This window comes from Bombina bombina, chromosome 5 (assembly GCF_027579735.1).
Source record: "Bombina bombina isolate aBomBom1 chromosome 5, aBomBom1.pri, whole genome shotgun sequence".
Taxonomy (NCBI): domain Eukaryota; kingdom Metazoa; phylum Chordata; class Amphibia; order Anura; family Bombinatoridae; genus Bombina; species Bombina bombina.
Genome location: NC_069503.1, coordinates 959,831,637 through 959,844,179, shown reverse-complemented (window position 1 = coordinate 959,844,179; position 12,543 = coordinate 959,831,637).

The window sequence follows — 12,543 nt, the reverse complement described above, 5'->3', positions numbered from 1 at the left end:
TTTTATTTTAAAATAGTGACAGAGAGTGCTATTTTCCTCATGGGGAAATCGTCATTTTCTGTCCTGATGTTTATGATCTTAGCAAACATTATCTAAGATCCATAATGGTTCCCACAACATAGCTGAAGGTATGTGTGAGAAAATCTTCAGTGTGGAGAACGGTGTCTTGCTACAAGCAACTTTGAGGTATGTGCAGTCTTTTGTTTTCTGGGGAGACTTGGTATACCAGAACAGGCTGACATTGTCCCCTGTAGAGGGAAGGGTAAGGAGTATGCACTAACAAAAATATTTGTGTAGCTGAAATCCCTTTATTAATGTATTAATTATTTATTTATTCATGGCCTGAAGTTATATAGAAGGGCTTATGTATGGGCTTGATGCTGGGAGACTAAAGCGTTTTTTTGTATGAATACAGGGGTTTTGGTCTGCATTAGGAGCGCATGTTTTTAACTTTTATGTTCATGTCAGGCATGTTTGTTTGGACCCATGCGAGTCCTAGTCACAATTCAGTACACCCACAGTGGGTGGGGCCTATTTTCGCGCACTCCGTCACGCAGTCTTCATTGCCATCGCATAGCTTCAGAGGCTGGAGACTAAGTTTGCTCCACTCGATAAGTCCTATCTATATACCGGACATCTGAGTTCTTTTCGGGGACAGGTAGGCACCACAGCTCTGCAGGGGCCAACAAATTGTTTGAATAAATTGTTTAAATAATAAAATTTATATTATAAGTGTTATACTGTGTTTGGGCTTATCCTGCAAGTGGATGCAATATTAAGAAGCATTTTTAGACACATTAAAACAGTTTTTTCAGGCTAAAAAGCGTTTTTGCAGATTTCAGTAAAATATTGCGCTTTTAAAATTTAAAGACGCAGTGCAATTTTTTTGGTATTAATTTTTTTCGTTTTTTAGTATAATTAAAACTCAATATTTAGCAAGGTACGACTATTATCAGTACTGCTAGTCTGTTTAACATGTCGGACAGTGAGGAGGAAACTCCTTGTTCTATTTGTTTAGATGCCATTGTGGAACCCTCTTTGATTTTTTGTCCCTCATGTACTGAGAGGGTCTTACAATGCAAAGCACAAATTGTATGTAAAGAAAATGTGTGTAAAGATGATTCTCAGGCTGAAGGGAATCAGGGTGTACCGCTAGTTTCTCCCCAAGTGTCACAAACTCTAACGCCCACCCAAGCGACGCCTGGTTCTTCAACCGCGTCTAACTCATTTACTTTGCAGGATATGGCTGCAGTTATGTCAACTACCCTTACAGAGGTGTTATCTAAGTTGCCAGTGTTACAGGGTAAATGCAGTAGGACAGAGGACAATGTGAATGCTGATCACTCTGATGCGTTGTTGGCTATTTCCAATTATTACCCTCTCAGGGATCTGAATTGGGGGTTAGAGATCTTCTATCTGAGGGGGAACTTTCCGAATCGGGAAGTGCGTTACCTCAGACAAACTCGGACGTCATGTCCTTTAAATTTAAACTTGAACACCTCCGTGTTTTACTTAGGGAGGTTTTAGCGACTCTGGATGACTGTGACCCTATTGTAGTACCACCAGAGAAGTTGTGTAAGATGGACAAATACTTAGAGGTACCTGCTTACAGTGACGTTTTTCCGGTTCCTAAGAGAATTGCGGAAATTGTTAAGAGGGAATGGGACAGACCGGGTATCCCGTTCGCTCCCTCTCCTAATTTCAAAAAGATGTATCCTATATCTGACACTGTTCGGGACTTTTGGCAATCAGTCCCTAAGGTGGAAGGAGCTATATCTACCCTGGCTAAGCGTACAACTATTCCTATTGAGGACAGCTGCGCTTTCAAAGACCCTATGGATAAGAAATTGGAGGGTCTCTTGAAGAAAATGTTTATTCATCAGGGTTTCCTCTTGCAAACTACGGCATGCATTGTACCAGTTACGACTGTGTCGGCCTTTTGGTTTGAGGCCCTAGAAGAGTCTCTTAAGACTGAGACTCCATTAGAAGATATCTTAGATAGAATTAAGGCTCTTAAGCTAACTAATTATTTTATCACAGATGCCGCCTTTCAAATTGCTAAATTGGCGGCTAAGAATGCTGGATTTGCCATTTTGGCGCGTAGAGTGATATGGTTAAAGTCTTGGTCTGCTGATGTATCATCTAAATCAAAACTTTTGGTTATTCCTTTCAAAGGTAAGACCCTATTCGGGCCTGACTTGAAGGAAATCATTTGTGATATCACTGAAGGTATGGGTCATCTCCTACCTCAGGATAAGGCTGTTAAAGTGAGGGGTAAACAGAATAATTATTTTGCTCAGGCCAAGTCCATCTGGAGACCCAACCAAGCTTGGAACAAGGGTAAACAAAACAAGAAGCCCGTTGCTATTACCAAGTCGGCATGAAGGGGCGGCCCCCGATCCGGGACCGAATCTCATAGGGGGCAGACTTTCTCTCTTTGCCCAGGCTTGGGAAAGAGATGTTCAGGACCCCTGGGCACTAGAAATTGTAAACCACGAGTATCAACTGGAATTCAAAAGTTTTCTCCCAAGAGGGAGGTTTCTTCTTTCACGATTGTCTGTAGACCATATAAAAAGAGAGGCGTTCTTACGTTGTGTAAAAGACCTCTCCACTATGGGAGTAATTTGTCCTGTCCCAAGACTAGAGCAGGGACAGGGGTTTTATTCAAATCTATTTGTGGTTCCCAAAAAACAAGTTTCTCAGTGTTCCATCCTTCAAGATGGAGACTATTCGCTCAATTTTACCAATGATTCAGGAGGGTCAATATATGACTACCGTGGACTTGAAGGATGCATACCTGCATATTCCTACCCACAAGGATCATCATCAGTACCTAAGGTTTGTCTTCCTGGACAAGCATTTTCAGTTCATGGCTCTTCCCTTCGGGTTGGCCACAGCACCCAGAATCTTCATGAAGGTTCTAGGGTCCCTTCTGGCAGTTCTCAGACCGCGGGGAATAGCAGTGGCACCTTATCTGGACGATATTCTGATTCAGGCGTCGACTTATCATCTAACAAAGTCTCATACGGACACAGTGTTAGCATTTCTGAGATTTCACAGGTGGAAAGTGAATCTAGAAAAGAGTTCTCTAATTCCACAGACAAGGGTTCCTTTCCTGGGAATTTTAATAGATTCTATAGACATGAAGATTTTTCTGACGGAGGTCAGAAAGTCAAGGATTCTAAATACATGCCGAGCTCTTCAGTCCAATCCTCGGCCATCAGTGGCTCAGTGCATGGAGGCAATTGGATTGATGGTGGCGGCAATGGACATAATTCCGTTTGCTCGATTGTATCTCAGACCACTGCAACTGTACATGCTCGGACAGTGGAATGGGGATTATGCAAATTTATCTCCTCAGATAAATCTGGACCAGGTGACCAGAGACTCTCTTCTTTGGTGGTTGTCGCCGGTTCATCTGTCCCAAGGGATGTGTTTCCGCAGACCCTAGTGGGTGATAGTGACGACGGACACCAGTCTACTAGGCTGGGGTGCAGTCTGGAATTCCCTGAAGGCTCAGGGTGTATGGACTCAAGTGGAGTCTCTACTTCCAATCAATATTCTGGAACTCAACTGGCTTCGGCCAAATTCATCAGATTCTAGTCAGACAACATTACGACTGTGGCTTACATCAATTATCAGGGAGGACCGAGGAGTTCCTTAGTGATGACAGAAGTATCCAAGATAATACGGTGGGCGGAGGCCCACTCTTGTTATTTGTCAGCAATCTACATCCCAGGAGTGGACAACTGGGAAGCGGATTTTCTAAGCCGACACTCTTTTCATCCAGGGGAGTGGGAACTCCATCCGAAGGTATTTGCCTCTCTGATTCTCAGATGGGGCAGACCGGAGTTGGATCTAATGGCATCTCGACAGAATGCCAAGCTTCCAAGATAAGGATCCAGGTCGAGGGATCCTCAGGCTGAACTGATAGACACCTTGGCAGTGCCTTGGTCATTCAACCTAGCTTATGTGTTTCCTCTGTTTCCTCTCCTTCCCCGAGTGATTGCTCGGATCAAACAGGAGAAGGCTTCAGTAATTCTAATCGTGCCTGCATGACCACGCAGGATTTGGTATGCAGATCTAGTGGACATGTCCTCTCTGCCTCTGTGGAGACTTCCAGTGAGACAGGACCTTCTCATTCAAGGTCCTTTCCAAGATCCAAATCTAATTTCTCTGCAGCTGACTGCTTGGAGATTGAACTCTTGATTTTATCTAAGCGGGGAATCTCTGATTCGGTCATAGATACTTTGATTCAGGCTCGTAAGCCTGTCACTAGAAAGATCTATCATAAGATATGGCGTAAATATCTTTTTTGGTGTGAATCCAAGGGCTACTCATGGAGTAAAGTTAGGATTCCCAGGATTCTGTCTTTACTCCAAGAAGGATTGGAGAAGGGGTTATCAGCGAGTTCCTTAAAGGGACAAATCTCTGCTTTATCAATTTTGCTACATAAACGTTTGGCGAACGTTCCAGGTGTTCAGTCTTTTTGTCAGGCTCTAACCAGAATTAAGCCTGTGTTTAGACCAATTGCTCTGCCCTGGAGTTTGAAAATGCTGATAAAATTGAAAAACATAGCTGAAATTTGACCAAAGATTTAATAATGATTGGATATAAATCTTTGATCAAATTTCAGCTATGTTTTTCAATTTTATCAGCATTTTCGACTTAGATATTTCTTAAGGGACATGGCGACCAACAATGGGATTCCATCTGGGTTTGTTTATTTGTTTTTAACGATCTTTTTGACTAATTATATCACCATATTCACTTACACAATATGTATCATTAATTCCTATTGGCTATCACAGAGGTGTGTTTAATCATTCAGCCGGGATTGGCTGATCTTGAGGGGAGTGTGTTTGGGAGCCTATTTAAAGGCTGATTTTGTTTAGTACTAACTTGTCAGAGGAAGGGACTGTTGCTGTCCCGAAACATCACCAACTGCAATAAAACCACTTTGTCACATTTTGAAGAAAAATCAGTGAGTGCTTCTTTTATATATATATACTATATATAAATATATATATATATATTTATTTATATGCATACAAAGAGAGAAGCGCTCTACCAGGAACAAACAACAGCTCAGTGGCTTATTCTATGGCGATTTACCACCCGGAAGCAGCCTCTTTTAGACCAGTGTGCTTTTCACAGAAGAAAACTTTCCTGAAGTATATCAGTCTGATCCCGCCAAGTAAGGTCAATCCAGCCCCAAAATACCAGGCAATTCTCCTCTGAACAAGGAACATGACAACCCCAGACGATCGTTTCGGCCTCCTATGGGCCTCATCAGTGAGGTGCAGCCACATTCCTCTAAGCACACTGGGCAAGGAGTCCACGTCTGGTTTCCCCCATCACCCATAGGGAGACTTCCCCAGGGTCATAATAATTTGCATACAAAGAGAGAAGCACTCTACCAGGAACGAACAACAGCTCAGTGGCTTATTCTATGGTGATTTACCACAGTGAGTGTGTAATATATATATATATATATATATATATATATATTATATATATATATATAGATGTGTAAAAGGTAAAGCACTCACTGGACTTCAGACTTCAAACGTGATAACAAAATTTATTTAATGTGACGTTTTGGGACTTGACACGTCCCTTCCTTTGACAAGTGAAAACTCCAAACAAACAGACTTATAAAGGCATACAAAACCCACCCCCAGCTGTAACACCAATCACTGGAAACCGTGTGCAAAACTCTATGGTCAAAACCAATAATTCATACATGTGTGTTCAATATATATGTATTCACAAATTCATATTGAAAAAATAGGCAGTTGCTGCAGCATTAATAAAAATTAATACAAAGTGTAATGCATGTGTAAAACATGTGTAAATATAGCACAAAATATTGCCCCTTGTATTCATTTAAAATCACAATACAGTTCGCATTCACCATTGCACCCCTATGGCAAAAATGGACTCTCCTCCATCCCTCTCACGTCACATTGGGATACTAACATCACAGAGGGATACTCCCCTCATACCAATCAATTCAAAGTTCACTAATCAGAAACTCCGTGGTTACTTCTAATAAGCGGCAATCATTTCAATCTTATTCAACATCACCATTCACAAACTGATGGATAAAAAAGCTAAATTGATTGCTGCCAAAAGCTCTCGAAATATACCAATCCTTAGTTGATACACTACAACACGCCCCTTCGCCTCCTATTGTTCTGATCGCCATGTTGTCATAGTAACAGAAAAACAAAGGCGTGCCCCAATATCAGCGGAATGATTGTGCTAGTATTAAGAAACGGAGATTCCAATACACGCCCCCTGTGGGTGTACCTCCTCCTCTAAGTAACAAACACATACGGCTAGATTTGGAGTTCGGCAGTAGATGGGTTGTTAATGCCACGCGTGTTTTATGTCTAACGCACGGCATTGTTTGACTCCAGTATTTAGAGTTCAAATAAGACCATCTAACGATGCTCTTAACGCGTGTATGTCACACGCGTAATCCTGCCCGCGTTAGACAGTCTCCCATAGAGATCAATGGGAAAGGCAAAAAATTGATTTTTTCCCCTAACACTCGATCTCGCGAGAATAGGCACAGCTCGGTCATATGACGCATACCACATCATGCACAACAATAACACGCCGCAAATGTCACAACAACAATTAATCAACAAAGCACACAAGCATTACACATTCACAAGCGGGGAAATTTGTAATAAAATTTTATACGGGGAATACGCATATACTTTAAGATGCGGAAAATCGAAAAATAACAACAAGGATTAAAAAAGATATACATACACTAGAAAAAAAATCGCATTCAATATCACTATATATTATGACAAACATACATATACAACACTTCACGAAGAACACACCATCGCAAATTCACATTTAAAAAGAATACTATTGTACAATGAAAGAGAAAACGACCACTATGACATCATCGCATTCTACACATTCCACAAATACCAACTCTAAATGAGCAGGCGCAAATTCACACACTTAATACACATTGCAATAATATTAATTGCTAATAAAGCACACCTGAACACTATTTACAACGGAAATTGGGACATCATTAAACATTTACACAGGGTATATAAGCACCACACAAGCAGGGCTTCTTTGACTGTGTTGCTGTTGGGTCTTTGGAGATTGGAGGTTTAAGATTAGAGAGTTTGAGAATTTTTGAGAGTGAGTTAGTGTTAGCGTGAGAGAGTGAGTGAGTTAGTGGGAGTTAGTGGGAGTGGGAGAGAGTCTGTTAGTGGGAGCGTGAGTGAGTTAGTGGGAGTTATTAGTGAGAGTTGTTAGTGGGAGCGTAAGTTACTGGTAGTTAGTGAGAGTTAGTGGGAGTGTTTGTTAGTGAGAATTAGTAGTAGTGTGAGTTAGCGAGCGAGTGATTTTTCTGTACACTTAACACATTTACACGCAAACACATTCAATACATACATACACTTATCAATAACACTACATACACTCCATACCCCCTACCCCCTCATACTACACTCCATACCCCATTCCTTGTAGTCCCATTCCCTTTCATCCCATTTACTCTTATCCCATACCCCATACCCATCCCATACCCATCCCCTAGTTACATTTAGTTTACATATCCTCCTTTTAGTCTTCTTCTTCTTTTCGTTTATTTAAATACTCCTTACCCTCTTTGTTTTTTTACATCCCTCTCACACTTTAAGCACCTTTTTTGTCTTTTTAGTTCTTTATTTTGACCCCCTTTCATTTCATCACACTCACTTTTTGTTTGATTATTTGGGGTTTAGTTTAGGGAAGAGATGGAGGCCAGGCAGGGGACAGGTAGAGGGGGGAGTAGAGGGAGGGGGAGAGGAACAGGGCAGGAAGGGGGGCAGGAAGGGGGGCAGGAAGCGGGGGTGGAAGTGGTGGGTGGACCCAGCCACTTGGTTCAAGATGACCAAGTGGCTGGGCCCAGTGGCGGTCAGAGTAGGGCTTCACAGTCCGGGAAACAGAGGGCATCATCACAGGGGAAGGCCAAGGCGACTAGGGAGGCGAGGTTTACGATGGAGGAGAAGGAGGCCCTCGTATGGCCAGGCATAGGAGGCTGCAGCACCAAAAGACAACCCCGACTGACAGGAGGAGGCTCTGGAATGAGATCAGGAATGCAGTCAATGCAGTGGGTGGCCGGAACCGAGATATGGATTCTATCAAACATCGCTACCGGGACTGTAAACAGGAACTCAAAAAAAAGTTAGGTCTGGAGGCACGACATGCCGCAGGAACCGGTGGCGGACCTGCCCTTGAAATCGATTACTGCCGATGGGAGGAAATGTTGCGGCCCAGCATCTCCGAGGTGGAAGTAGTCGGTATCGGAGGAATTGATACCGGGAACCTGCCACTCTCATCTGACAGTAAGCTCATTGAACAATAATTTCACATACGAATGTATTTCAATGGACACTATACGCAAACATTTACTTTCATGATTGAGGTAGCGAATACAATTTGACAAAACATTCAAATGTACTTAAATTACCTAATTTGAATCCTTCTTGAGATATATTTTAAGGAAGAAATAGCCATGCACACGGTGAAACAATCACAGGAGGCAGCTATATTCAGCTAACAATCAGCATCTTCTAAGCATATTTAGATATGCTTTTCAGCAAAGAATATCCAGAGAATTAAGCGAATTAGATAATAAAAGTACATTCGAAAGTTGATAAAAAATGTATGCTTCTAAATCATGAAAGATAAAACATTGGGTTTCATGTGTTAAGGATCCGATTAATGCTATAACGTTGTTTACACGCATTCAATTACTTTGCGGTTACATCAGTATCTAGGCTATAGGTTAGGTGTGCATTTAAACAGACTGAAAACAAACGCTAAAACATTCAGATTGACCAGAGATATCACAAACACGGTTTATGAAAAAGCTGAAATCGTATTGATTGTTTGTTAGGTTTCTAAGTGGATTAATGATTCTGCATTTGTAATTGTATCGTAAGCTAAGTCATTTAAAGCTTGATTTTCTAATATGCTAATATATACATTTTTCTTTTTTTTGTTTTTTTAATATACAGAGTCTGGGGAGGAGGCAGCACAGGAAACACAGCCTCATGCATCTCCCCGGGATGAGAGTGGTGGGGAGGAATTTCCACTTCGGAGGGAAGAGGCCCCCCATGACGAAGAGCGCACGGGAGATGATCAAGAGGCCCCGGAAGCACAGGAGGATCCCGTGGAACCCGAGGCACCTCAAGAACCCGCACACCGCCGTGCACGGGCACCCCGCCGTGCACGGGTACAACAACAAGCCCAACAAGAGGAAATAGCGGAGGTGCGGGTTCTACTGGACTACATAGACCAGATGCGTACCTCCCGGATAGAAAATATCGAAGGACGCAACAGATTACTTGATGGCCAAAATCAAATTATTCAAGGACAAAATCAAATCATCACCATACTGAATCGAATTGAAGAAGGACAAACCAGAATATTTCAGCTTCACCAAGAAATGTTCACTTTTTTCCGGGAGGCGCATGCTGGTCTACCTCCTGGTCCGCCTCTTGTTGCTGGGCCTCTTGTTGCTGGGCCTCTTGCTGCTGGGCCATCTCCTCCTGCCGGCACATCTCCTCCTGCCGGCCCATCTACTCCTCCTGCCGGGCCATCTACTCCTCCTCATCCATCTACTCCTCCTCATCCATCTTCTCCTCCTCAGCCATCTTCTCCTCCTCATCCATCTTCTCCTCCTCATCCATCTTCTCCTCACCTTGGTCATCCCAGTACTCTTCCTTCCACTCTTCCCACAACAGCTCCAAGGAGAACTCTTCGGAGTCGGCAGTTGCCTCTCCCAGAGCATCAGCCCCGTGGGAAGAGGGGAAGGAAGAGGAAGTAAGTATTTTTTTTTCATCTTTACTGGTTTTTTTAATTTAATGTGTAATGGATAGGTATGTGATGATGTGGTTTTCATACACTTGTGGACCACACTCTGTATATAATCGACTTCTATGGGACCGGGTCCATGGAGGGAGATTGTTTGCAGAGTGTGGGTTATAAGTGTGTGAAAACCACATCATCACATACCTATCCTTGTTCATGATATTGATTGGTTTCTGTGATGTGATGTCCAAACTGTTTCCCGAATCGCAAACAAAATTACCATTACAATTATCCATGATGGCATATTACTGTTTGAATGCCAATAACACAGCTTAAAGGGACAGTCAGAAAATTATTGATTACAAAGAAAACACTGTATTACGCATTATAAAGTTGGAAACAACAAAACATGGAGAAATACGTGTGACTTATGTGCTTACCCTTGTATCTCTGACTATGAAAAATGACCACTTATTTGTTGTTCAGACATAACAACATTTTAGATATCAATGATCAATACATGGTCAATAATATGCTGTATGAGCACAAGGTTTTACATATACAAATGCTATCCAAATGCCCTCTAGTGCTCAAATTGTATAATGATTACAAGCACTCTTCAAGATCGAAGAAATGAGCACACCAACCTCATAGGTTTAGCTAGCAAATTTAAATAAACACAGACAAATGTTCAATTGTTGAGAAACATTTGATATCATTGATATTACATAAGGCTCCATGTACTAAGCCGTCAATTCATCCGTCATTTTAGACGCGGATAAACTCGCCGTTACTCGCCGCGGGCGAAATGGTGTCCGCTGTCACTATGTACTAATAATCCCCCAATAAATAGACAAGTCTAGCCCGCCGCGAGCAGTGGCGGATTATTGATAAATTTGACGCCTCGCTCGCCGCGACTAAGCTAATGTACTTAACTTTCAGTTGAATTGTCTGGCCAATTATTAACACGTGACATGCAAGGTGTCACGAACATCATAGTAGTCGCGGGAATAGAATTTTGCTCCTATAAAAGTTCAACTTATCTAAACAAATTTATTATTGTTCAAAATTTTTTGAAGAGTGATAACAGAGCGTTATTTTTGTAATATTTATTTACAATTTGGATATGGCTTCATCTGGATCTGATAATATATAAATATTAATATAAAAATAATTATAAAGATTGACAACTATACAATACAAATTTAAAATATAGATTACTCTTTAATTACAGTCGACAAATTTGGCGCAATTTATGTACATGGAAATGAGAGACAAATTAGACGCCAGTTATGCTGTACAATGCTGATATTACTGCCTTTTATATATGTCTAGACTGGCGTCTAGATTGACTTTCCTATTGTTTTGTACCTTGCCCTCCACCTAAAAGGTGGCGAGGCAAAAATAACGAGGTGGGAGCAGAAATTGTAGCGAGCGGACAAATAGATTTTTTAGTACATTCGTTTTTGGCGAGTTGGTGGTCAAATGTGTCTAATTACAGTGAAAAATGGAGAGGTAGCGAGGTTTGGCGGATAAGTACGCTCGCAATTTTAAAGATGCGAGTTTGAACATAGTTGACGACTTTGTACATATCAGTTTGCGAGTTTTGACGCGAGATTTGTTGCGGGTAGCTCGCTGACTGCTTTGTACATGGAGCCCATAATTGACTTTTAGAATAATGCAAAACATTATTTGTTTTCGAAACTGTCCCTTTAACAACATTACATATGCTAACACATATTTGAAGCTTGTTGGTATATCTACATGTACTTTGTGAAAAAATAAATATTGAAATCACATTTATATTGACGTGTTAAATAAAGTCTATTTTCTTTAAGAGACATTATTGTGTTAATATTTTATTGTAAAGACATTTGTTTGAACAATGAATATGGTTTAAAGTCCTTTTAGGAGAGGGGGGGGTGAAAATATGCTAACAATAATATATTTGAAGATTAAACAATGTGGATCTCATACATGATACAAAAAACAACATTTGCATTCAAGGGACAGTATACTATATTTTTAACAGAACTGTATGTAATAGACACTACTACAAACAACAAGATTAACATATACTGATATCAATATTACAAAGCTTCAAACACTTGAAAATAAAATAGGGTTAGCTATATTTAAAATATAGATGAACCCCCATTACAACCGTAAAACAAGACAATACCCCATCATTAACATATGAAAAGACCCTTTACACAAACTGGAGAAAGCTGGAGATGGTACTCACATGAAACTCAGAGGCTTTGCGAGGAGTCTGAAAATTACTTACATTTTCGTAGAACAGAAGAAAAAATAAACGTATTGGTTAAACAATGGACTATCTAACTAGAGACAAAATCAAAGCTTTTGATTTATAATGTGAGTGTCTAATGAACCTTTAATAAAATATACAACGAAATTACATTTAGAAGAAGTCGGCATCATATATTTAGCATATGATAAATATAAATGCATATTGATTACTTTATTCAAACACAATAGCGCATATTTATTAATTAGATATCTTTAACATTAAACACAACAGTCATTTTTCAGAAAAAGGAACATTGTTGACAAACATATTAAACATGGACTATAGAGATTTGCACTTGCCTCGAAATATCATATGCATGAAAACATTTTGCTTTCGTTCGTTTATTCAACCAGACATCCAGCAAAAGAGAATGTGTTGGTCTTTATCAG